This window comes from Chlorocebus sabaeus, chromosome 25 (assembly GCF_047675955.1).
Source record: "Chlorocebus sabaeus isolate Y175 chromosome 25, mChlSab1.0.hap1, whole genome shotgun sequence".
Lineage (NCBI taxonomy): Eukaryota > Metazoa > Chordata > Mammalia > Primates > Cercopithecidae > Chlorocebus > Chlorocebus sabaeus.
Window position 1 is genome coordinate 67,409,735 of NC_132928.1, and position 25,768 is coordinate 67,435,502.

Genomic DNA, 25,768 nt, shown 5'->3' on the forward strand with positions numbered 1-25,768 from the left:
CCCAGGCTAGAATGCAGTGGTGTGACACTAGCTCACTGCAGCCTCAAACTCCTGGCCTCAAGTGATCCTCCCTCCTCAGCCTCCCGAGTAGCTGAGACTACAGGCACGCAACACTGTCCCAGGCCACACCTGAAGATCTGGAAGCCTGTGGTACTTGCAGCTCCTTCTTGGAGTCATTGATGAAAAGAGCGGTGATACAAATCCACACAGAATGCCCTCCTAAGGCTCCACTGGGAGCTCCTCACGCCACCCACCACTGCCCGAGCAGGGCTCTCGCCCTTCCACCTCTGGAGAGGAACTGCATGAGCTCCTGCTCATAAGCAACCTGACATAGGAGAAAATTCTTTTGACACTTTCATGAAAATGATTTAAGAGAATATTTTGTACCAGTTAGCGTGGTGTTTAATAATTGAAGCAGAAAGAACCTTTCAAATATTAAACATTCATGCCCATTTTTCTTGCCTTCTGGAGTCTAGTAAACTCTTCCCTCAGTAGATTACCTATTGCATTCTTCATTAGGATTCCACAACCGAGTCCTCTTGGAGGATTTAGCTGTGATGTGTGAAGTCTCCACTGTGGGCAATGCAACTCTCTTGAGATCACATCAGCTATTGGTGAGAGGACTGAAACAGGCTTCTTTCCTCTCTAAACTGCACTTCTGAAAGAAATCAGGAAGACCGACAGGTGAGGGAGGAGGACTGGTGAGGGAGCTGGGGGGCAGGGGTGGAGATGAAGAGTTGTGGAGCCCTCATATGCTCCAGGCACTGTCTTGGGCACTTCTTTTCCATTTTAACTTTTTTATAGATGTATAATATACATTCAGCAAAGCATCAGATCATGTGCATAGCTTGATGAATTTTCACACACGGTAAAGGCACTGGTATATTCCACACCCTAATTAGGAGACAGAACGTAACTGCAACCCAGAAGTCTTTCGCTGTCCTCTTTCCATCATCATATCCTCCCATGAGTAATCATTGTCTTATTTATTTATTTTTTAAGATGGAGTCTCGCTCTGTTGCCCAGGCTGGAGTGCAATGGTGCAATCTCGGCTCACTGCAACCTCTGCCTCCCAGGTTCAAGCGATTTTCCCTCCTTAATTTTTTATTGAGATGAAATTAAGATAAGATTTACCATGTTAGAGTGAACAATCTACTCAGTGGCATTTAGTACATTCACAGTGTTGTGTGTTGTGCAGCCACCATCTACCCCTGGTTCCAAAACATTTTCATTCACCCCAAATGAACCCCACCTCCACTAGACAGTTCTTCCCCATTCCTCTCCTCTCCTGGGCTCTGAGCAGCTACCTGTCTGCTCTCTGTCTGCGGGGATGTACCTGTTTTGGACATCCCATACAAATGGACTCATACAATATGTGGCCTTTTGTGTCTGGCTTTTCACTTAGCCTGATGTTTTCGAGATTCATCCACGGTACAGTGTGTATCAGCTCTTCAATCCTTTTATGGCTAAATAATATTCCATTGTATGCACAGACCGCATTTTGTCCATCCATTCATCTGGTGGGGACAATTGAGTTGTTTCCACCTTGTGGCTATTGTGAAGAGTGCTGGTATGAACACGGGTGTGCAAATATCTGTTCGAGTCCCTGCTTTCCGTTCTCTGGGGTATATCCCTAAAAGTGCAATTTCTGGGTCCTATGATGAGTTTATATTTAATCTGGGGGAAACTGCAAACTGTTTTCCAAAGGAGCCGCACCATTCTTTTCTCCCATTGAACTGTCTTGGCACCTCTGTTGAAAATCAACTGGTCATCACAGATTATACAAGACTCAGACTGATCCCGTTAGAGTTACTGCCTCACAGCCAAACAACCTAACGTAGGAAGAAATTCTCTCACTGATGGGGAGAAAGAAGTCTTTCTTGGAGAGGCCAGCAAGTCACCGAAGTGAACCTAAGCGCCAGCTACAAATACCCGCCTTGAAAGGATACAGTGAGCATCTCTTACATGCCTGGCACCATTCTGAGCACCCTACAAATATCATCTCACGTCATCCTCACAGCCATCTCCAGGATACCTAACAGAGGAGGGAACGAACGAACGAAGAGGTGACGAAGTTTGAGAGCAAAGCCATGCAGCTGCTAAGAGGGGGAGCCAGGACTCCAACCCAGGCAGTTTGGCTCCCACGTCTGGGCTCCCAAACACTATACAGGCTGGGTCTTCCTCACCTGAAATACTTGGGACCAGAGGTGTTTTGGATGTGGGATTTTTTTTTTCTTTTTTTTTTTTCCTTTTGAAACAGGGTCTAGCTCTGTCGCCCAGGCTGGAGTACAGTGATGCCATCATACATTACTGCAACCTCGAACTCGGGCTTGAGCAATCTGCCCAGCTCAACCTCCCAAAGCTCTGGGATTGCAGGTGGGAGCCACTGTGCCCAGCCAGATTTTTTTGAATTTTGAAATATTTGCATATATTACATAATGAGATCTCTTGAGGATGGGACCCATCTCTAAACACGAAATTCATTTTTGTTTCATATACATCTTATACACATAGGCTCAAGGCAATTGTATACAATGTTTTAGAAAATTTTGTGCGTGAAACAAAGTTTTTATTTCATTACTCTTTGTGAGCATGCTTGCATGGGGGGATCTGGGCATGTGTGGAAAAGATATATTGCAGCCAAAGGGGACTGGGAGGGCCTTTTCCCCCTCGGGGACACTGAATAAACTCTGTGTAGTGCAACTGCATTTTGACTGTGACCCATCACATGAGGTCAGAAGTCAGGCGTGGAATTTTCTTTTTTTTCTTTTTTTTGAGATGGAGTCTCACTGTCACTCAGGTTGGAGTACAGTGGCACAATCATTGCAACCTCCACCTCCCAGGTTCAAGGAATTTTCCTGCCTCAACTTCCTGAGAAGCAGCTGGTATTACAAGTGTGTGCCACCACATCCAGCTATTTTTTTGTATTTTTAGTAGAGACGGGGTTTCGTCATGTTGGCCAGGCTGGTTTTGAACTCCTGACTTCAGGCAATTCGCCCGCCTCAGCCTCCCAAAGTGCTGGGATTATAGGCATGAACCACCGTGCCAGATCAGGCATGGAATTTTCTACTTGTGGCATTATGTCAGTGCTTAAAAAGTTTTGGATTCAGGAGCATTTGGGTATTGGATTTTCAGATTAAGGATGCTCAACTTGTACTAATTAAGTAAGGTACTTGTACTAAGTAACTAAGTAAGGAGCCTAACACAGGCCCTGCCAAATCTCAAGCTCTCAAAAAAGAAAAAGGAAAAAAGCCACACGGTGGCTCATGCCTGTAATCTCAGCACTTAGAGAGGCTGAGGTGGGAGGATTGCTTGAGCCCAGGAGTTTGAGACCAGCCTGGGCAACATAACAAGAGCTTGTGTCTACTAAAAATAATAATTTTTAAACTAGGTGGGCATGGTGGTGTGTTCGTGTAGTCTTAGCTACTCAGGAGGCTGAGATGAGAGAATCGCTTAAGCCCAGGGATTTGAGGCTGCAGTGAGCTAGGATCGCACCACTGCACTCTAGCCTGGGAGACAGAGTGAGACCCTGTCTCAAAAAAAAAACAAGGAAAAAAAGAGGAACTATTCTTCGTGAAAGGGAATAATAACATCTACCTCATAGGTTTGAGATTATACATGTGCAAGTGCTGCTACATAAACTCCCCGGTGCCATTTCAACGTGGCTTCATGAGCTCCAGATGAACGACCGAGGTTCTGCCAGTTTTTTCAGTGGCCACGTCTGTGAGATAACCGAGGACTCCTATTTGTGGAGAGTCCTGCTGGCTGGCGGAGGAACCTTACATCAAGGGACATATTTCTGGTTTAATCTTAAACCAGCTACAATGCCAAAGAATAGAGCAGGTTTTTTTTTTTTTTTTTCCCCAAGGCTTCCTCAAACTCACTGAAAGCTCAGCCCATCTATTTCTGGAAGGGCTGAGAACACATGGAGCCCCCACACTCACAGGCACGTGCACACACACACACCAACTCCACCGTCCCACACGCCCAGCTCCAGGAAGCTACCTTTCCCTTGGAGACGCTTTGTTATTTGGAAAGAAAAAGCAACGTGTGAAAATAAATCTTCAGGTTGCAGAGGATCTATCTATAGGATATTGTTGTCATCCTGATATTCAGGAAATGAAGATGCTCTAAATAGCAAAGGCAGATCGTTACTGCCTTCCAAGGAGAATTGGCAAGAACTCCAAAGAAGGGAAACCGAGTTTGCCTCCATCCAAGTAGGACTGATGCATATAAAAGATTTGCTTTTGATGTGGAAGTGATGGAAATGAAAGTGTCAGTGTTAATTACCCCAGGGTAACAAGTTTGTAACACAGATCCCAAAGAAAAACATGCCCCTTTGCAACATGGTCTCTATTAACCTCTGCAGAAGGTTTGGCCCATCCCAAGAAGAGGAAAATCAGCCCAGGAAAGGGTCATTTTACATAACACACTTGTATTCGTTTTCTATTGCTGCAGTAACAAATTACCACTCATTTAGTGGCTTCCACAATACAAATGTATGATACTTTTAGAGGTCACAAGTTTGAAATGGGTCTCAAATCAAGGTGTTGACAAGGCTGTGTTCTAGGGGAGAATCCATGAGCCCAGGAGTGAGGCCACCTGCACTCCTGGGCTCATGGTCTCCTCCTGCCATTGCCCCTCCAATGCTGTGTCTATTGTCTCACCTCCTTCTCCGACTGACCCTCCTGCCTCCCTCTCATAAGGACCCTTGTGATTAAATTGAGCCTATTCAGAAAATGCAGGATGGTCTCCCACCTACAGAGGTCCTTACCAGTCCTGTTTGCCATATTAAGATAACAAGTTCACAGATTCCAGGGATTAGGACATGGACATCTTTGGGGGCCATTATTGTGTCTACCATTCAACTGTAGCCTTTTCTGCTTCCAAGGGAACAGGTAAGGAGACCGCTGTGCCTGCTCCAATCTGAGGCAACCACAGAAGACTGTGGTCCTGTTCTTCCAGGAGCGTCATAGAAGATGCAGCATCGAGAGTGTGGGGGATGAGAGTAGCTGGAGCAGGTGGCCTTGGACTTGGCCTTCCTTTTCATTTATTTAGGGTTTTTTTTTTTTTTTTTTTGTACAGGGTCTCATTCTATTGCCCAGACTGGAGTGCAGTGGTACAATCATAGCTCACTGCAGCCTTGAACTCCTGGGCTCAAGTGATCCTCCCACTTCAGCCTCCCAGGTAGTTGGGACTACAGGCACATGCCACCATGCTCCACCAATTTTGTAATTTTTTGTAGCGATGGAGAGGTCTCGCTATGTTGCCCAGGCTGGTTTCGAACTCCTAGGCTCCAGCAGTCCTCTCACCTTGTCCTCCCAAAGTGCTAAGAATACAGGTGTGAGCCTCGACACCCTTTTAGAAAGGCCCTTTCTTTCTACATAACAATGACGGCTACTACCAGTAACTGAATGGCTACTGTGTTCCACACACCCAGTTGAGCGTTATGTAGACAACATCACCTTTATCCTCACAACAATCTTGCAAATATTTCTCTTGTTTTATAGACAAGGAAGTAGAGGCTTGGAGGAGCAAGGTGGAGCTCCCAAGATCACACATCTGGGGAGTGATCACACAGATTCAATAACCCTCAGGCTCAGGATCTGCTCCTAAACATCACACACCACCCGCTTTCCTCCCTCCCAATCCCCAGCCTATGGGAAGCCTTTGTCAAGCAGTGCCAGCCCACAGAGGTCACACGGGCCCTGAACATCTGAACTGCATGACCAGGACCCATACTCCCAGGGTGGTCCCTGCACATCCTACCTTCTCCTGAAGACCATGAACTCTTCGGGACAGGAGCAAGGTCTCCCCTTACCCTGTTATTTCCCCCAGTGGCCAGCAAGAGTGCTGGGTACACAGTGGGTGCACAATTAAAGCCTATCTCCTTGACTTAGATTTACATACCAGGATGGAGCACATATTAAGCACCACACCCCACATGCCCTCAGCACGGCCCCACCTGGTAAGGTCTTGAGCAGAAGGAAGAGTGAGGACGTCTTCTCCACACAGCCTGTCCTCATAAAACCTTTCATGCTTCATCCTCCAGGGTTCTTTCAGCCAAGATTCTTTCTCCTTTAATCCAGAAGCATCTGGGATCTATGAGCCCTGTATGTCCCTTGGATATGTCTTCTGTGTCTTTGACTTACAGAGTGAGTGAGACCCAAAGCTCCAGGGACACGGCCCTTTTGCCCTGGTGCAGAGCAGGGACAGGTGGAAGGGAGTCGGGGGCCCGCTCCCACCCTGACCACAAACTCCTCTAAAACAGGCTGTGGGGGCGGTGGCCAGTCACTGCCATTGGCCCCAAAGGTGGAGGCAGAGCTCAGGCAATGACACTAAATTCAGGGCCACTTTCGGACTGCAGGACCAGGAAGCCAATAGCACCTGGCGGTGGGAGGAGATTGTGCTGCGAAGGAGGAAGACTAAAATGACCTTTTCCTGCAGGAGCGAAGACCAGGTTTCTCATAGTCCATGTGGCCAAAGCAGCACCTGTGGGCATGCCTCCCCCTCAGGAAAGGGGAACCCTTGGACTCTAATGATCCAGCCAGGGCACCTAGAGGTTCCTGAGCAAGGACACCCCATCCAGCAGGAGGTGCCAGCATCAGCTCTAAAGTGGCCAAGCAGCTACCAGCATAGTAAGGGGGAAGGGTGGCACCCAGAGACCAGAGAAAGGATGCCTAGAACACAAAGGCCAGAGCATGAGGAAAGGATGCCTTCCCATCCTTACCAGAGCTGGCTCTGGCATGAGGGCTATTTTGTGGGGATGTGCCATTTCAGTCTGACTCCATCGGTAGCTATATGTTGGCAGGCAACTGGGTGAAAAGTAAAAATACAGAGTAATCAGATGTCCTCTCTGTAATCTAGTTGTCCTCTGGGGTCATATGTCCTCTTGAGATAGAAATAAGATAAGCAGCCAGGTGTGGTGGTGGCTCATGCCTGTAATCCCAGCACTTTAGGAAGCCGAAATGGGATGATTGCTTGAGTCCAGGAGTTCAAGACCAGCCTGGGCAACATAGGGAGAGCTCATCTCTACAAATAATAATTTTAAAAATGTTAGCTGGGTGTGGTGGTGCACGCCTGTGGTCCCAGATACTCGGGAGGCTGGGGTGGGAGGATGGCTCGAGCTGGAACAGTTGAGGCAGCCATGAGCCGGGATCACACCATGGCACTGCAGCCCGAGAGACAGATCAACACCCTTAGTAAGGAAGTGCTAGATAAGCAGAAGTATTAGGGCATGTCAAAAGAACGGAGGGGCCAATCCAAAAGAGCTTCAGATGGGCAAAGCTGGAACCATTTAAGCAACAAAATAAAGAACAAATAATTGAATTATAACCCAAGGTACAAAATAAATATATGTACATTTATACTGATGTAAATTATGACTGAATAGGGAGAAGGGGTGGCTCCTCCCTACAAAGGATTCCAAACAATATATTAGATGCATCCCGATCCAGGAGGTGGAGTTTAATCTCCCCACCCCCAACAAGCCTGGGTTCCAAAGAATGTGGTAGAAAAAGTGAAAAATAGTGACTTAAGAGTAGAGAGATCTGGCAGACACCACCTTAACCAAATGATTAGGGTGAACATTACCAGGGATGGCACGCCACGTATCCACTGCTAGGACGCCGTGAGAAGGGCATTCCACCTCATTTTTTTTTTTTTTTTTTTTTTTTTTTTTTTTTTGAGATAGAGTTTTGCACTGTCGCCTGGGCTGGAGTGCAGTGGTGCAATCTCAGATGACTGCAACCTCCGCCTCCTGGGTTCTAGCAGTTCTCCTGCCTCAGCTCCCATGTAGCTGAGATTACAGGTGCCGGCCACCACACCACACCCAGCTAATTTTTTTTATTTTTAGTAGAGATGGTGTTTCACTATGTGGGCCAGGCTGGTCTCAAACTCCTGACCTCGTGATCCACCAGCCTCAGCCTCCCAAAGTAATGAGACTGCAGGCGCAAGCCACCTCACCTGGCTGGCGCTCCACCTCTTTAGTGTTCTTTCCAAACACCCATAACCCCAGACTAATCATGAGAGAAACATCAGAGAAAATCCACATTGAGGACATTCTGCAAATCTCCATCTACAAAGGAGTCTTACCAGGACTTCTCAAAACGGTCAACGTCACGAAAAACAAGGAAAGACTGAGAATCTATTACAGACCAGGGAGAATAAGAAAACATGATAGCTATGTATAACGTGGCATTCTCAACGGGATCCTGGAATAGAAAGAGGGCATTCTATGGGAAAACAGGAAAAATCCAAGTCAAACTGGGAGTTTAAGTAATGTGAATGTGCCAGGGCATGGCAGCTCACACCTATGATCAAAGCACTTTCAGAGGCCAAGGTGGGAGGATCCCCTGAAGCCACGAGTTCATAGACCAAACTGGACAACAAAGCAAGATCCCTCTCTCTACAAATAATGTTTTTATAATTAAAAAAATAGGCCGGGCAGGGTGACTCATGCCTGTAATCCCAGCACTTTGGGAGGCTGAGGCAGGTGGATCACTTGAGGTCAGGAGTTCGAGACCAGCCTGGCCAGTAAGGTGAAGCCCCATCTCTACTAAAAAAAAATACAAAAATTAGCTGGGCGTCGTGGTGTATGCCTATAGTCCCAGCTACCCAGGAGGCTGAGGCAGGAGAATCTCTTGAATCCAGGGAAGTGGAGGTTGCAGTGAGCTTAGATTGTGCCACCGCACTCCACCCTGGGCGACAGAGCAAAACTCCATCTCAAAAACAAGCAAACAAACGAAAAAATAGAATTCTCCACAACTGATTCTTTAGTGTGATGGCTATAGCAAGGTAATGTATGGTGTTAACAAGGGGAACTGCATGCAGGATATGTGGAAACCTATGTCCTACCAGGGCAACTTCAAATTTTTCTGCAAATCTCAAATTTGCCCAAAATAAAAGTTTACTTGAATAAAAGCTTGAGTTCTAATTGAGGTTTTAAAAAACGTATCCTTTTAAAAATGCATTCAATGAACTCACATATAGAACTTCACCTGCTCAAGGCACTGTTCCAAGTGCAGCACAAATGTTAATTCCTCATTGTGGTATTGTTATCACATGTAACCCCTCTGCTGCTGTCTGGCTCAGCCAGACATTCTCCTCCACTTACTATCCTACCTCTGAGCTCGTGTTTATAGCCTGTGGTCGGCACCGTATCAACCAAGGTTGGTCTCAGCCCCTGCTCCGATCACCATCAAAAAAAGTGTCGCATCCTCCACACACCTCCCCAAAACCAAACAAAGGCCATTCACAAAAGACCTCTGTGTGTATCAGACGTCTCTGCTGTTTCAGAAGCAGTGGTTGGGCTTCTCCACCAGACAGAGAGCCTGGCCTCTGACCCCTCTCCCCCTCTCTCCTCCCCTCCCGCCCTGGTCTCTAGGTTTAGTTCATGCTGAGGTTGGTCGCTTCTTTCATCCACTGTCTCCTACGCAGTCCGTGCCACGGGGGAGAAGTTTTTCACAAGTGTCCTTTCTTCCCCACGGTGAAGAGACGTGCCCTGAGTCTGGAGTTCAACAGGCAAAATACGACGTGAACAACTCCTGCACACACAAAAGGCCCCGAGTTAACTCTGCTGCATAGGCGAGGGGTGCCGCGCCGCCAGCCGGGGATGCAGAGCGAGCGCGTCCTCTGGGATCTGAAGGCCGCCCCCATCAAAACTGGCATTCGGGGACCTGCGCGTCCCGGAGCTGTGGAGCGGCAGCTGAGGCAGGAGCTCGGAGCTGGGGGGAAAGAGAGACCCTGGAAGTGATTAACGTGCCCCTTGCTTTACAAATGTGGCAGATAAAGCCCGAGAGGGAGCCCTGGTTCCTGAGGGGCTGTCCCGGGAGGGAGCGAGGTGGGGAGGGGGAGCAGGCCCTGCCCGGAGCGCCCCGCGGACTTAGGAGCATCTGGCGTGCGCGGAGGAGGGGTTACCGCGGGGAGGTGACACCCTAGGGTGGTGAGGGCACGCAGATGAGCCTGGCCTGACAGGTGCCTGCTTTGGGGAAAGCAGTCTGTGGAGGGAGGGCGGGCGATCGCGGCCCCACGCGGGTTGTGGTGCTGCAGCTCCGCGCCACAGGAAAGGCACCCTAGCCGGATTCGCCCTCGGATGCCCCAGCTGGGCGCGCTCACGCGGCTCTCCAGCGGCTCCTCGGGAATTCGCCTCCTGGGCAATCAGCTCTTCACACAAACCTTCGAACCGAGGTGAGGAGCGATCAGATCCAACCAGATCTGCTTTGCAGGCCTGGCCAGGGCCCTAAGCCCCCACCCTCCCGCTCAGAGGCAGGCGAGGCCGAGGCAGCGCGAACCCGCCCCACCGCCTCAGCTCCAAGGCGCCCTGTTTAGCGTTACCTCTACGACCCTGGGATGGGCCTGGGCAGGCGCTTGCTTCCCCTGGCTAAACGCAGTCAATGAAGGGGATTCACTTGCCTAAATACGCCGGGTCCTGCCCGTATCCCCCGTTCAAAGACGCAGGGCCCCTCTCCCTCCAGTCAATAGTCCTGAGGCGTCGGAAAGGGCAGGAGAGTTCGCTATCCTCCCAGCCCGAAGCTCAGCCTAACAGGGCCCTGCCTGTGGGGCAAGGTGGGCTCTGCCCTGGATGGGACCCCACCCACCCCTCCAGGAGCAGTAGGTCCCGACATTATCCACCCTGGTAAACTTGCCCGTTTGTTACCAAGAGGAGAAAGCTGTTAGACCCTTGTCAGCCGTGAGCTAGGACAATCTAGAGAACAGAAAGGATCCACCAGGCGCAGGGTGCCGGAGGGACATCTGAGCAAGGCAGGCCGCATGTGGCCTCAGGGACAGTGGGGATGAGAAGTGGCACCTTCTTCATTCTGCCTGGAAGCAGGCAGTGGGCCAGGTCTCTCTCAGCCGGGCTGAGGACCCTGGACAGAGCTCAGGTTCCCGTTACAGTTCCTCCACAGAATGGGGTGGGAATCCGGGTGGGAATCTGGGTGGGCCCCACCCACTGAGGCTCACCCAGGCTGCAGGAATCCCTGGGACCTAATTATACACACAAATCAGAAAGCGGGCTGCAGGCCCTGGCCATGCAAGGAGAGAAAGAAAGCTGACGCCTGTCCTAGCGTGTCCCCACTGGCTTGCCCTAAAAGCAGCAGGGCGTCTGGTCCCAGAGCCCAAGGACTCACTGGCTGGGCAGCCAATAGCGCCCTATATCAAGAGGATGAGCATGCTGCAGGGAATGGCAGGCATGTGGCCCAGCTGTCACAGTGAGCACAGCCCCATGGGCCCGCCCCACTGCCTGCTTCAGGCTTCTCCCACTCCACAGCCTCCTTCCTGTCCCAGGCTCTGGAGCCAGCAGAGGAGCTGCAGTCAGACCAGCTCAGGCACTTTCAGCCTAGTTAGGAGGACCAGGCAGCTGTAGAGAGGGGAAGGGGAATAAATGCAGCCTGATAATGGGGAGCCTGTGAAATGAAACATGAGGAGGTCGAGGTCGCTTAGAGGAGAGCAAAGGTAAAAACCTGCTTATGGAAGGCGGAGGGTACTGTTCTCAACACTGGCTCTGACTGACGGGATCTAGAGGGAAACACTCCCTTTTATCTCCCACCCAGGAAGGAGTCTGAGAGCTTCCATGCCCCAGACTTGCCCACCATCCCCACCACCAGGTCCCCTCCGAACATTCCGTGACACTAGAGACAGAAGCTCCGTGACTTTATGATCAACCATCAGCCTTGTTTTTCAAATCTACTCAATGGGAATACGTCTAGCTTTCCTCCCAAGCAGGTGGTTCATTAAGTTCTTGGCCCCGGAGGAAAGATCCTTTCACCCAGTTCAGGGTGGACAGAGATGGCAGGAGACTCGCTCATCAGTCACCAGGCCCTCCCTGAGCCAGTCCTGGGTGTAAGGACCTACATGGGCTCCTAAGGGGCACATTATAAAGGACACTTGGTCACTGCTCTCAAGGAGTACCTGAGATTAACAAGACGTAAGTCAGAAAGCTGGTGCTGAGGGAGGGTGTCCAAGCAGTTCAAGGCTACCTTCTGCCCAGAGTCGCAGACCCCACGCACACAGCTCCGTGTACCTGTGGAGGAAAGGCAAAGCAGTTTGAATTCCTGATCAGAAGGGTGGGGAGCACAGTGTGAAGTGAGCTCCCAGGCCTCCCTGGAGCCAGGCACCTGAGGCACTGAGAGACAATGTCCCCGAGAAGGGGCCAAAGTGCAGAGAAGGACAGGGTGGTGCAGGGGATGGGGGAGGGCGACACAGGAGAGCACAGGGTATGCACTGGGGCCGTGGGCCCGGGGAGCTCCCAGGCAGGGTCTGGATGCTCTTGTCTTTCCCCCAGAGCATGAGAACCCTGGGGAGATGCCCACCAGAGCCGTTCTCCTGGCTCTTACGTTGGATTTAAAGCTGTGCTTATTGTCAAAGCGGCTGGGGGAAAGAACAAGCCCTTTGTCAGTGGCCCTCTTCTTCCTTCTGTGTTCAGGCAGAGTGTGGGAAGGAGAGGACAGCTGACACCCAGGAGCCCCCAGAAAGGAGAGGTCTGTGACACGGCCAGATGTCCCCACTCTAGGCATGGTCCTCGGGCCCTTGGAGCTATGCTGGGGCCAGGACTCTGCTTCTGCATGCAGGCAGGCCCTGGGAACCTGGGTCTCCAGCATCTTGCTCTGAACACGGGGATTCTTCCTGAGGACAGAGTAGACATGTGCCCATGCCTCTTCTCCACCAAACCCAGGAGCTGGGAGAGAACAGCAGGGCCGGCATCCATCCCAGGCACACAGGAGCACACATCAGCTCTGGCTGCCCATCTCTCTCTCAGCATTGCAGAAAGGGGGGTGCCGCAGGGCTCCCAGCTCACCCCAAGTTTCTCTTAGCAAAAGAAAACCTGAATTCCCCTCTTCTGAATTCCCCTCTTCTGAGTACTTTGAAGGCAGCAGGATGTCCATGTTCACCATTCACCTTCTGGTTTGAGCTTGTCCGCGGTTCTAGCAGGGAATGGTATACACTTGACCACAGAACATCTGTCCTCTATCAGAGAAGATCCTCCTCTTCCAGCCGGCACGCAGCTTCAGGAGAGATTCACATGGAGCAGTGAGGGAGGAAAGGGATGCCTGCCTAAGCCAGCAGGTGTCAACCCATTTGAATCAACCCTCTGCAGAATGGTAGCCCCAGGCCTCGTGCCTGTCATTCGCTCTGATCATCTATTATGTGCACCGCAAGATAGCAGCAGCCCCCCACCATCTGTTTAGGATCCTTATTATGTGGGTGTCACATGTAAGTGCCTATTAGCACAGCTTCCCCGAGCCCCTCCTGCAGCTGCTACCACCCTTTGGTGCCAAAGCCCAGGCGGTCGCTCTGGTTGACACTCTGTTCTCCTTCCCAGAACCCTGATTACTGCTGGGAGGGCTGGCAACTCCGCACAGCCCTCTAGAGCAGCAGCTGAAAGTGCCTGGTTATTAAAAAGGCGAAGAGCTCCTGATAAGAGAGAGGGATCGCTTTATAATTCCTATGTAGACTTCTAAATTATTCCCTCAGCCCTCATCCTCTGCCACCAGATTCCCCTCCACCAGTTGGAAGGCTTAGTTAACGAGTCAGATATGAGCAGGCGCTGATATAAAAATAGAGGCAGGCAGTGGGAGCTGGCACCGTGACTCACCGTGTGGCAGGCGTGGGGCTCTGCAGACAGCTGCAGGCCTTCTGCCTTCCCCCTCGGCCTCCTCCTCCCCTCACCTATCTCTCCCTGTGCCTCCTCCCCTCTCCCGCCCCTCCCTCTCCTCCACTCTCCTCCCCTCCTAGTTCCCTCTCCCTTCCTTCCCTTCCTTCCGTTTCCTCCCCTTTCCCTCTCTCTTCTCCTGTCCCTCTCCATCATCTCTCCTTCCTCCCTCTCCCCTCCCCCCTTCCCTTTCCAGCGCCAGAGCACAGGCCTTCAAGCAGACCCTGGGTCCAGCCAGGCTATTTGAGCAGGTTTCTCATTTATCATTTACATTCCCTTGAGGCAGTGAGTCAAATGGGAGGGAATGCTGAAATAGCACAGACTCTCATTCTCCTGTGGGCTTTTTGAGTTTTCTGCAGAGAATATTCTAATGACCCTCCCTGCCAGCCCCAAGGCTCCAACAGACTGAGAGGAAGTAAAAAGCCTGGGACCCAGGTCATCCCACAATCTCAGGCCCAGCCTGCCCTCCTCTCCCCACTAGACACGCCATCTCCAGGGCTCCCATCTTGACTGGTTCCCCACACCAGCCAAAGCTCCCAAAGGAAGGTGCCCTCGGCGAGCATCCAAATGTGTGAATCAGAGACCTGAGAGCTGTCATTCAGTTCTCCCTCCTACATCCACCGAGGCCGGGTTCTGTGTGTATGTGTGTGTATGTGTGTGTGTGTGTGTCTCTCTCCCTCTCTCTCCTTAAAACAGTTCAATGGATTTCCATTGCTCTTCAAATAAAAATTATATGTACATTCAGCAGTGGAGGGTCTGCACAGGCTGGGTTGCCACCTGTGCCTCCTCCACAACCCCGCGCCACCCCTACCCTCTCTCACAGCTACACGGACCTCCCTTCAGGACCTTGCTAGAGCCGTTCAACCTGCCTTTCACAGCTGCACTTGCTCTGAAAGCCCTCCCTGACCTGAGGCTCAGTCAATGCTGTCTCATGCCACACCCCTCCTTTGTAGCATGTGTGAAATGTGCACAGAGGTTCAAGTTGCCATTGCTTGTTTGTTTGTCTGAGACGGAGTCTTGCTCTATTGCCCAGGCTGGAGGGCAGTGGCGCAATCTTGGCTCACTGCAACCTTAACCTCCTGGGTTAGACGGATTCTCCCACCTCAGCCTCCCAAGTAATTGGGATTACAGGCACCCCCCACCACACCTGGCTAATTTTTGTATTTTTAAGAAAGATGGGCCGGGCACGGTTGCTTATGCCTGTAATCCTTTCTTTTTGGGAGGCTGAGGCGGGTGGATCACAAGGTCAGGAGTTCAAGACTGTCAGGCCTCTGAGCCCAAGCTAAGCCATCATATCCCTTGTGACCCTCTGAGCCCAAGCTAAGCCATCATATCCCTTGTGACCTGCGCATATACATCCAGATGGCCTGAAGCAACTGAAGATCCACAAAAAAAGTGAAAATAGCCTTAACTGATGACATTCCACCATTGTACTTTGTTTCTGCCCCACCCTAACTGATCAATGTACTTTGTAATCTCCCCTACCCTTAAAAAGGTTCTTTGTAATTCTCCCCACCCTTGAGAATGTACTTTGTGAGATCTACCCCCTGCCCGCAAAACATTGCGCCTTAACTCCACCGCTTATCCCAAAACCTATAAATACTAATGATAATCCATCACCCTTTGCTGACTCTTTTCGGACTCAGCCCACCTGCACCCAGGTGAAATAAACAGCCTTGTTGCTCACACAAAGCCTGTTTGGTGGTCTCTTCACATGGACACGTGAGACAGAGACCAACCTGGCCAACATAGTGAAACCCCATCTCTACTAAAACTATAAAAATTAGCTGGGCACGGTGGCACATGCCTGTAATCCCAGCTGCTCAGGAGGCTGAGGCGGGAGAATTGCTTGAACCTGGGAGGCGGAGGTTGCAGTGAGCCGAGATTGCGCCACTGCACTCCAGTCTGGGTGACAGAGTGAGACTTTGTCTCAAAAAAGAGAAGAGAGAGAGAGAGAGAGATGGGGTTTTACCATGTTGGCCAGGCTGGTCTCGAACTCCTGACCTCAGGTGATCCACCCAGCTAATTTTCTATTTTTAATAGAGATGGAGTTTCACCATGTTGGCCAGGCTGGTCTCAAACTCCTGACCTCAGGTGATCCACCTGCCTTGGCCTCCCAAAGTGCTGGGATTACAGGCCTGAGCCACTGCGCCCAGCCCATGTTGCTGTTTGATCAATATCCACCTCTCAGCTAGACTGCTGGCTCCCTGAGGGCCAAGGCACTGATTTGTAGGCGCTAAGCAAGTGTCCGTTGAACAAATTGGTGAATTAATGGAGGATTGGAGTGGGTGCCAATAAGAAGGGCAATAGCAAGGAAGGGGGTTCTGGATCCGTTTGGAAAATAAGCTGAAGAATAATTTCTCAGGCTGAGGAGCAGCACAGCTCCCTCCCATGTAGTCCCATAACCAGGAAAGTACATGGAGTAAAAAGGACACAGACACTTCCCTGGCTGGGGGCCACGGTGCCTGTGCTGTCCTGTAGCCTGGAACAATTTGCTTTGCCTCATGGTGCCCGGGGCTGCCCCTTGGAAAAACTACAGCCATCCAGTGCAGGGCTGGTACTAGGTATGGGGAATGAGGCGCATCCTCTGTGCTGGTGGTACAAGTGCACATGCGGATTCTGGGGCCTCTCATCTCATCCTCATCCCAGCCTGGACCAGGGTTTGCTTTGCCCATGTCGGGAAGAGATCCCATGATAATTTCAGAGATGCTGAGTTTCCTGGTTTTTAAATTCCTGGTCTCCAGTTCCGGCGTGGTGTGGGAAAACACATGCAGCTCCCCCATCCCCCAACCCGGGGAGAATGACCCTGGTAGGTTCCGCCCCAGGGCCCCTGGAGATCTGAGCATGTCTTCCTGGGGCCTCGCTGTACCTGCATGAACTTGCTTCCACCTGCCTGCCTTGCACTGAGCCCTAGAGGCTGAAACTAATATTAGTGGAAAATCCAGATTCTAGAAACAGATGACATGCGCCCTGACATGTGCCCAGGGATGACAGGCATCCTTTTGAAGCATTTACTTGAGAAGAAGTTCAAGTAGAGCTAAGTTATTCCATATAACTATATTCCATATCGTGCCTCTCTGTGCCTGCAATGGTAGAGATACTCCATAAATATATGTTGATGAATGGACAAAACGAAAGAGAGGGAGGAAAGTGGGGGAGAATCTTGAACTCTGTAGCATTGGAAGGAGAAAGAGTACAGTGGAGCCTTTTCCAAAGCTTTCAAGGAACGTGCCCTTGGAAAAATGTGACTCTCCCACTTCTCCTAGCTTGCTCCCTCATCCGGCAGAAAAGCTGCTCCTCCCTCTCCCATGGCAGAATGGTATTGGAGGGGGAAACCCAATGGGCTAGGCAGAGCTGGGACTAGAACTCAGTCTCCCGAACCCCAAGTGTTCTCTTTCCACTGATGTCTGCTGAGTACATCCAGAATTGCTCTGGTGCACAGGGCAGGTCAATGAAAGCAGCAACATGAGCTCCTTCCAGCAGGTGCCGCCTTGCATCACCTATGATCCCGTGTGTCATACATGTGTATGACTGTGTATGATCCTCTGATCCCCTGCCCAGCCCAAGCCCCTAAGCTCCTCCATCTGTCGCGGAAGCCTGGCCTCTGGTCATTAGCAGGATTGTGAATGGATCCCCCCAAACTTGTCTCTGCTACTGGAAAGAGAATTCTGGGCTGCTGGACAAGTAGAGCCTTTCTTTTCTGTTTAATTATTCATTTGTGCCTTTTGATTTAATATTTTTAATGTTAACATAACACGTATTTGTTGAAAATATGACATTGGTGGAAACATTGAGGTACAAAAAGGTCAGGAAAAAAATCCCCCACTCTTCCACCCACGGAAGCTGTCATGGTGATTTATCACTTTGACCTACTTTCTTCGTCCCTTTCGCCCTTCGATCTTTTATTTATTTATTTATTTTTATGTTCATGGTTCAACTGATCCCTGTTGACACATGGCACACTAGCTTTGGGCTGCAAGGACTCCAGGCATCTCGGCCTCCCAGCTGGTGGCCTGTCATCCTGGGAAAATTTTCAGATTCAGTGCATTTTTAGGCCCAGGAAAAAGGCAACAGCTTTAAAATAAGGCATCAGAATTTGGGGCATACTTTCCGAAGCCTACACGTGAGATTTGAGATGTTTTTCAGGAGTGGCTAAAGACAAAGTAGGGTACGTTGAGGTCTATTTTTAGGGATATGGTGGGTTAAATTCTTGGGACTAACACTTCTATTGAAACCAACAAAAATTGCTTGATACAACTTTTTTTTTTTTTTTTCTTGAGAAAGGGTCTTATTCTGCTGCCCAGGCTGGAGTGAAGTGGCACAATCTCAGCTCACTGCAGCCTCCACCTCCCAGGCTCAAATGACTCTCCCTCCTTAGCTTCCTGAGTAGCTGGGACTTCAGGTGCACGCCACTACCTCTGCTAATTAAAAAAAAAAAAAAAAAAATTTCTTTTCAGGGGGTGGGGGGCAAGGTGAGGGAGAGCATTAGGACAAATAGCTAATGCATGTGGTGCTTAAAACCTAGATGACAGGTTGATAGGTGCAGCAAACCATCATGGCACATGTATACCTATATAACAAACCTGCCTGTTCTGCACATGTATCTCAGAACTTACAGTAAAAAAAAAAAAAAAAAAAAATTATATATATATATTTGTAGAGACAAGATCTCACTATGTTGCCCAGGCTGGTCTTGAACTCCTGGGCTCATGATCCTCCTGCCTCAGCCTCCCAAAGTCAAAGTGCTGGGATTACAGGCATAAGCACCATGCCTGGCCTAAGATATTTTTTTAATCTTCTTATAAACACTGAAGAATTGATGGATGGTAAAGAATTACTAAGCCAGAGTGGGGCATTATGGCACGTGCCTGTAGTGGCAGCTACTCAGGAGGCTGAGGCAGGAGGATCATTTGAGCCCAGGAGTTCAAGATCAGCCTGGGCAACATAATGAGACCCTGTCTCTAAAAAATAATAAATAAATAAATATTTTTTAAAAATTCAGACCAAAAAAAGAATTAGCCAAAATTTAAGAAAAGCTGTAAGTGCAAGGATCCTAGAAATAGCTGTTGTTCAGAGAGTGTTTGCTTATTTCAACTACCTTGCACTGGGGTTTAACAGCTTTGCAAAGCCTGGGATCTTCTTACAGGAAACTAAGACCCTGAAAGTCTACACCATTGGGTAAGCTTATAGGAGTGAACTATAAGCTAACCCTACCCTACAGCTACACTCAGGGAATTTGCAACTTGTCTTGGCAGTGAGCGCATGCTCATGGTATGGGATGCTGATGGTCGTGGTATGGGATGGAATGCAAACTTCTAGGAAATGGTAAATATAAACTCAGTTCTCATGTGTAGTTGCAGGACAGATTCATAATTCATATCACCTGGGGGACCAAGAGTCCTAAAGCTTTGAATTTACTTTAACATGGTCTTGGATTAGAAGTGTTTTTCTGGGAGAAGCAAACTCAAACCCTCTCTGGGGAGAGTCACCTTTATTCTAAGTGTCCCACAAGTAATTCTTCAAGGACAATGAACGTGGCACATTTAAGTGCACATGGAAATAAGGAAGCATGAGTAAGAACTAAAGCAGAAATAACAGAAACAAACATAATGATTTCAGCCACTGGGATTATCATATCTGTATTATTATTATTATTATTATTATTTTTTTTTTTTTTTAGATTGAATCTCACTCTGTTGCCCAGGGTAAAGTGCAGTGGTGTGATCTCAGCTCACAGCAACCTCTGCCTCCCGGGTTCAAGTGATTCTCTTGCCTCAGCCCCCTGAGTAGCTGGGATTATGGGCATGTGCCACCACACCCGGCTAATTTTTGTATTTTAGTAGAGATGGGGTTTCACCATATTGACCAGGCTGGTCTCGAACTCCTGACCTCAGGTGATCCACCTGCCTTGGCCTCCCAAAGTGCTGGGATTATAGGCATGAGCCACTGTGCCTCGCCTCATATCTGTATTATTAAGAAACTATGCTTGCTCTGTTAAAGAAGTAAAAGATAAAGTAACAAATTTTTTCAGGGAACAGAAAACTATAAGAATGTGACCCAGTTGATTTGGAAAATAACAAAACAATTTATAAAACAAAAAAATTTAATACTAGAAACTTAAAACCCAATGATATTGGTTAACAGGCTATTAAGCAAGTTAAAGGAAGAGTTAGTGAACTGGAAGATCAGCTGGAGGAAATTACCTACAATGCCATTCAGCCAAATCCCCCAATAAAAATACAGAAAAGAAGTTGTAAAGTTGTAAAATGTAAGCAGCCTGGGAAACATAGTAAGACTTTATCTCTACATTTTTTTTTTTTTTTTTAGCTGAGTGTGGTGGCGCATAACTGTAGTCCCAGCTACTTGGAAGGCTGAAGTGGGAGGATAACTCAAGCCAAGTTTGAGGCTGCAGTGAGCTGTGATCACACCACTGCACTCCAGTCTCAAAAAAAATTATAGAGCAAGACCCTGCCTCAAAAAAAAAATTATAAAAAATAAAAATTAAATAAAATGTAAAGAATATCAAGAAGTTGTGACATCCTAGTTTTTGCTTACAAAAAAATTTGCTTCTATTAAAAGGCATGTAAAGTAAAATGCACATCTTAAGGGTATAGTCCTGAATTTAACCTGTATATCCCAATCCTTTATCAAGATACAGAACATTTTCATCACCACCAAAAGTTTCATAATGCCGGTTCTTAATCTCCTTCTCTACTTTCCAGAGGCAACTATAGTTTTAATTTTTTTTGCTAGTTTTGCCTATTCTCAAATTTCATATACATGGAATGTTATAGTATATACTTCTCTGTGTAAATTTTCTTTCACTCAGCATGTTCTAGGGATCCATCATGTTGTTTTGTGTATCCATGGTTTGTTCCTTTTTATTGCTGTGTAGTATTCATTATAAGCCTACACACAGTTTGTTTCTTCCTTTTCTTGTTGATGGATACCCAAGCTGTTACCAGTTTCTACTTTTATGAATAAAGCTGCTATTAGCATTCTTTCTCAAGTCTCTGTTTGAACATATGTTTTCATGCTTCATGGATAAATTCGTAGGGGTGAAATTCTCAGGTATTAGAATAGTTGTATGTTTAGTTTTATAAGAAACTGCCAAATGCCTTTCCAAAGTTGTTGTACCATTTTATATTCCCACTTAACAGAGTACGAGAATTTCAGTTACTCCACATGCTTGCCAATATTTGGTGTTACCAGTCTTTTTAATTTTAGCCATAATCATGGATGTATAGGAGTATCTGATATATCTTTTATTTTGAATCTTTCTGATGACATCAAGGGAATGGGCACTGTTCAAAAGGAAATGTCAGCCAGGAGCAGTGGCTCATGCCTGTAATCCCAGCACTTTGGGAGGTTGAGGTGGGTGGATCACTTGAGGTCAGGAGTTTGAGACCAGCCTGGCCAACATGGCAAAATCCCATCTCTACTAAAAATACAAAATTTAGCTGGGCGTGGTGGCAGGAACTTGTAATCCCAGCTACTCAGGAGGCTGAGGCATGAGAATCACTTGAACCTAGGAGACGGAGGATGCAGTGAGCCGAGATCATGCCACTGTACTCCAGCCTATGTGACAGAGTGAGTGAGACTCTGCCTCAAAAAAAGGGGTGGGGGGAATGTCCCACAAATATAAGTTACCCAGCATGCTGTTGACATTGTTACAAACAAACAAGTTAAGGACAAGATTCTTGCCAAGATAATAAATGTGGTTATTGAGAATATTAGGCATACAAGATAAATTCCTAAAACACATTGAAAAAAAAAAAAAGATCATGGCCAGGCGCGGTGGCTCACACCTGTAATCTCAGCACTTTGGGAGGCCGAGGTGGGCGGGTCACGAGGTCAGAAGATCGAGACCATCCTGGTTAACACGGTGAAAGCCCGTCTCTACTAAAAATACAAAACATTAGCTGGGCATGGTTGCAGGCACCTGTAGCCTCAGCTACTCGGGAGGTTGAGGTAGTAGAATGGCCTGAACCTGGGAGGCGGAGCTTGCAGTGAGCTGAGATCACATCGCTGCACTCCAGCCTGGGCGACAGAGTGAGACTCCGTTTCAGAAAAAAAAAGAAAGAAAGAAAAAAGAAAAAAAAATCAGTAAAAGAAAGAAGCCAAAGAGAAAGGTACCTAGGTTCAACTGAAACACCAGCCTACCTCACCTGGAACAGCACACTTCATGAGAACCGAAGAAGCCTGAGCTGCTGAAACCTATTCCCTATGAAATTGTGGCATAATAGGTGTAAAAAAATAAAGATTTCTGATTGAAGAAGAAGAGGAGGAGGAGGGAAGGAGGAGGAAGAGGAGGAGGAGGCAGGGAGGATGAGAAGAGGAGGAGGAGGAAGAAGAAAAGAGAAGGAGGAGGAAGAGGAGGAGGGAAGGAGAGGAGAAGGAAGAGGAGGGGAGGAGAGGAGGAGGAGGAGGGCGAGGAGGAAGGCGGCAGCCAGGTGAACACACAGAGATACATTGAAACACATGGGGAAGAAGACCATGTGGAGATGGAGGTAGAGGTTGGAGTGATGCATCTACAAGCCAAGGAATGCCAAGAATTGCTGGCAACAACCAGAAGCTGGGAGAGGCATGGAAAGTTTCTCCCTCAGAGCCTTCAGACGGAACCTATCCTGCCAGCACTGGGATTCTAGGCTCCTGGCCCCCAGAACTGTGAGAATAAACTCCTGTTGTTTGAAGCCACCCATTTGGTGGTACTTGGTTACAGCAGCCAAAACAGAACACAGGCACCACATAGGAAATTGGAGAAAATGGGGTGGTAAAAGGCAACCCTGATTCTATTCACACCCATGAGAACCACCAATATCATCTTTGCACCCTTCAAAATTTCCCCTTCCCTCACTCACCATCCCCAGAAATGGTTCAATATCAGAATAAGCCATTAGGAAACTGACAAAAGGAAGGCAGGGCCAGTCACTTGAGGCTCCTTCACCCAGTGACAGGCCCTCCAGCTTCCTATGTGATATGGATGGCCTCGGGGGAGCCACCCATGTTCCCGTCTCCCATGAGCTACCCTGCAGTTGCTTCTGCCACCTCACACCCCTTTTGGAAGTTGCAGCCCATGGCCTGCCTGAACAGTGCCCTGGCTGGGAGTGACAAGGATGCAGGTGGACGTGGGACCCCCGTGTTCCCACCGTGCCACCTGTCTAAACAACAGAGCAGGCTTCCTCAGCTTCTTTTTGAGAGCCACATTGAAGCTCAAAAGTTCGTGGTAGCTCCTCAAAAGCCCTAGGACATAGCAACAGTGGTAAAACGAATGCTTTCCAGAGGACACAGCAGGGCAGAAAGGAAATGGAAGTGACAGAAAGGGAGACAAAGAGGAGAGGCAGGCAGCAGGCTGACCCCATGGGCAGAGCCCATTTCCCTCTAGTCCTTCTGGCTGAGGCACTGCTGGGTGAGGCCATGCCACTTTCTGTGTCCCTGGAGCCAGGGAGAGAAGCAGGCCTTCTTGAGCACAATAAGGGATGTGTTTCCTCCACAAGAACCAGGATCTGGAACTCAGCCCATCTTGTGAGAAAGCAATACTGTGCCGTGGAGCGGCCTCACAGCCACAACTAACTAAACAGAGTGAGAAACAGCACAGAACCCACAGAATCCAAACAGTTCACAGTCAGGGTGTGCCCCCACCTCCTCTCCACCAGTAGCCCCCAGTGTGCTCTGTGCCAAAAAGAGACTCAAGAAGAGCCTGGTGCCATGGCCCATGTCTATAATCCCAGCTACTAGACCAGCTGGGAAACATAGTGAAACCCTGTCTTAACAAATGGACAGGGAGCGGGGTAGGGGACAAGCACAGTGGCTCACACCTGCAATTTCAGTGCTTTGGAAGGCTGGGGCAGGAGGATCGCTTGAGCCCAGGAGATCAAGGATATAGTGAGTTATGACTGGACCACTGCACTCTAGCTTGAGTGAGAGAGTGAGATCCTGTCTCTAAAATATAAAAAATAAAAATGAATTTTAACAGGAAGAGCCAAGGCATGAGAGGCGAGTCGTGGTAAGGATCATGGCAGCAGACTCCTAAGGATGGGACATATCTTGGCCTTCTCTGTACCCCTTGCACATAGAGACTGGGCAATATGTCCAGGCATGGTGGCTCACGCCTGCAATCCCAACACTTTGGGAGGCCAAGGTAAGGAGGATTAGTTGAGCCCAGGAGTTCAGATTGGCCTGGGCAACATAGCAAGACCCCATCTCTACAAAAATAAAATAAAATAAAAATTAGCCAGTGTGGTGGTACATGCTTGTAGTCCTAGCTACTTGGGAGGCTGAGGCAGGAGCATCATTTGATCCCAGGAGTTCAAGGCTGCAGTGAGCTATGATCACGTTACTGTACTCCTACCTGGGCAACAGAGCTAGACTCTGTCTGCAGAAAAATAAAACATAAAACCAAGAAGCTGAGCAATACAATAGTTCACTAACCCTTTGTACATTTGGCCACATCTGAGGTGAATGTGATAGGCCTTGGGACAGATGCAGCAGGAAGGACCTTGATACCCCCAAATTCTAATCTTCAAAGGTTTAAATGAGAGAGCCCAGGCTGCGCCCCAGTCCTGAGACCTTTCAGTCTTTTTTCTCAATCCTAGTCCCACGCTTTAATCTTGACACCTTTTCTCTTTCCATTTTTTTCTTTCCCCTATCTTTCTCCTCCTGTGCACTAGTAATATAGATTTAGTGGGGAAAATGTTAGTGGCAACTTAATGAGCTTTTATGAGAAGGAAATAAGTCCAGTTAGATCCTTGATGGGTCCTTTTGCCACGTCTAAGGAAACACGATAAGCAATAGGTGGGGGGAATCTCTGTGGCCTTCACTTCTCTCACAGCTCTGAAGGGCTTCTCTGAGAGGGCTTTTCAATGGGAAGTCTGCTGTGGTATAATCCCCTCTGCAGGGCCCAGGACAGTGTTGCCACACATGGTCTTGGTTCTTGTTACCACAAACATCGTGTAGCTGCAGAAAATAGTTATTTCTGTCCTCATACAGTATAAATATTTGTATATGTTCTGGATTGTTTTTAAAGATTCATTCCTGACCACACCACACCGCAGAAAAAATCCTCTTTCGGGCCTAATACTGGTAACTCAATTTACAAAATATCTATAGCCACAACCCAATATGAGAGCAGAAAAGATATGGAATACTAATAAAATGCGAGATGCTTGTTTCCTTTTAGAGAAGTGTCAGAAGAGAAATGGCATTTTGGCCAGGCATGGTGGCTCATGCCTGTAATCCCAGCACTTTGGGAGGCCAAGGCAGGCAGATCTCTTGAGGTCAGGAGTTCAAGACCCGCCTGGCCAACATGGTGAAACCCTGTCTCTACTAAAAACACAAAAATTAGCCAGGCGTGGTGCGCACCTGTAATCCCAGCTACCCGGGAGGCTGAGGCAGAATTGTTTGAGCCCAGGAGACGGAAATTGCAGTGAGCCAAGATCGCGCCACTGCACTCGAGTCTGGGCGACAAAGTGAGACTCCATCTGAAAATAAATAAATAATAAATGACATTTTTTAGATTTCGTGCATTTCCAGTGAAAACATGTACTTTATAATTTTTGCACTTATTTTGGTAAAACGGTAATGTCAATGATGGGTTTTAAAAATTGGCGCTTGACAAAATACTATCACAGTATATTGAAAACTTCTGTCAGTTCTGAACTATTATGAGTCATTTACAGATTATGATCATAGGAGAAATAGGCCTTACATATCTTACTTAAATCCCAGTTGATTTAGGGTTCTAGTTCAAACATCATTAGCATGACAGTCAGCTAACACATGTAATAGTGATATTTTACCAGGCTGATGGTTGCACGAATTTATTTATTATTTATTTATTTATTTATTTATGAAACAGCGTCTCACTGCCCCCAGGCTGGAGTTCAGTGGCATAATCTCGGCTCACTGCAACCTCTGCTTCTTGGGGCTCAAGTGATTCTCCCACCTCAGCGTCCAGAGTAGATGGGACGACAGGTGCACACCACCATGCCCAGCTAATTTTTGTATTTTTAGTAGAGACAGGGTTTCACCATGTTGGCCAGGCTGGTCTCGAACTCCTGGCCTCAAGTGATTCTCCTACCTCAGCCTCCCAAAGTGCTGAGATTACAGGTGTGAGCC

General features: G+C 48.4%; 1 long non-coding RNA gene across 3 annotated transcripts; it reads right to left on the bottom strand.

The window, feature by feature from the left end:
• Positions 1-453: 453 nt before the first annotated feature.
• Positions 454-14,001, bottom strand: LOC103230720 (uncharacterized). Of its 3 annotated transcripts, none has more exons than XR_012091306.1 (4): positions 13,595-14,001; positions 12,898-13,004; positions 11,911-12,022; positions 454-658 (listed from the first exon to the last, which is right to left on the bottom strand). It is a non-coding gene; the product is annotated as an uncharacterized lncRNA (long non-coding RNA). The 3 variants fall into 3 exon arrangements; XR_005236190.2 differs by lacking the exon at positions 454-658 and adding an exon at positions 9,268-9,545; XR_005236191.2 differs by lacking the exon at positions 454-658 and adding an exon at positions 9,268-9,725.
• Positions 14,002-25,768: the final 11,767 nt, after the last annotated feature.